Here is a 1,405-nt window from a genome sequence, read left to right on the forward strand (position 1 = left end):
GGCCTTTTTGGGGGCGGGGTCCCCCCGGGCACCCCAATCCCCGCCGGTGGATTGGGGGCCATTTCGGCAGGGGTTCTCCCGCCACGGCAGGGGCTTAGCAAGCCTATTACAAACAGATAATTATATTAAAAACATAAATTACGATTAAAACAATTCTAAAAGCATGGTAAAGTGCTAGTAATCATTGTTATCCATAAACGGTAGCAGCCATCATTTACAGTTCTCGGCTCGCCGTCAGCTCACAGTATTCATTTTAGTTGTTCCTGCAGTACTTGTTCTGCTTTAGGCTGTTGGTGGCAGTTTCCGGAATCCAGGGCCCGCTCCCATTCAACCATCCGGTGTTCTTCATTGGTGGTGGTGGTGGCAGCTCCCAAAAGCCTGGTGGAAGAGCTCCATTTTACAGGCCCTGCAGAACTGTAAAAGGTCCCGCAGGGCCCTGATCTCCTCCGGGAGCTCATTCCACCAGGTTGGGGCCGCCACCAAGAAAGCCCTGGTCCTGGTCGTCAACAGCCTAGCCTCCTTAAGACCCAGGAGGGCCAGTTGGTTCTGAGCCCCTGACCGCAATGCTCTCTGGGGAACATATGGAGAAAGGCGGTCCCTCAGGGATGTAAGTCCCTAACCGTGTAGGGCTTTAAAGGTAAGAACCAGCACCTTGAAGCGAATCTGGTATGCTATCGGCAGCCAGTGTAACACCTTCAGCACAGGTTGTATGTGCTCCCGTCTAGAGAGCCCCATCAAAAGCCTGGCCGCAGCGTTTTACACCAGCTGCAGCTTCCGGATTTGAGACAAGGGCAGCCCCATGTAGAGAGCATTACAGTAGTCTAATCTCGAGGTGACCATCGAAGGTTGTATGTGCTCCCGTCTAGAGAGCCCCATCAAAAGCCTGGCCGCAGCGTTTTACACCAGCTGCAGCTTCCGGATTTGAGACAAGGGCAGCCCCATGTAGAGAGCATTACAGTAGTCTAATCTCGAGGTGACCATCGCGTGGATCACTGTCGCCAGGTTGTCACGTTTGAGGAAGGGTTTTGCCAAAGAGTGTTGAGTGAATGATAGAGTGTCGGGCAACGAGCAATGCCATTTCTGACCATGTGGCCGGGAATGACGCCATCACATCACTGAATGCTGTTCCATGAATCTCTGCCCCCCAAAGTCTCCTGGAGGTTGCCAGCCAAGGGGTAGCAACCCCAGTGATAGGTACCAGGCAAGCCTCAAGAGGGAGGGCATTCAAAAAGTGAGGTGCCGCCAATGCCCTGTCTTTAATCACTACCCACCTCTCCTCTGAAAATGGAGGCACAGACCATAGGGCTTGAGAGGCCGATCTTACCTGGTGGGTAAGACCAGCATGGGAAGAGATGGGAAAGTTCAGGGGTGCATCCTGGGTGATTCTTCTGGACCTCTTGGTGAC

The sequence above is a fragment of the Gekko japonicus genome, unplaced genomic scaffold, assembly GCF_001447785.1.
Source record: "Gekko japonicus isolate JY-2015 unplaced genomic scaffold, Gekko_japonicus_V1.1 scaffold507, whole genome shotgun sequence".
NCBI classification, from domain to species: Eukaryota; Metazoa; Chordata; class Lepidosauria; order Squamata; family Gekkonidae; genus Gekko; species Gekko japonicus.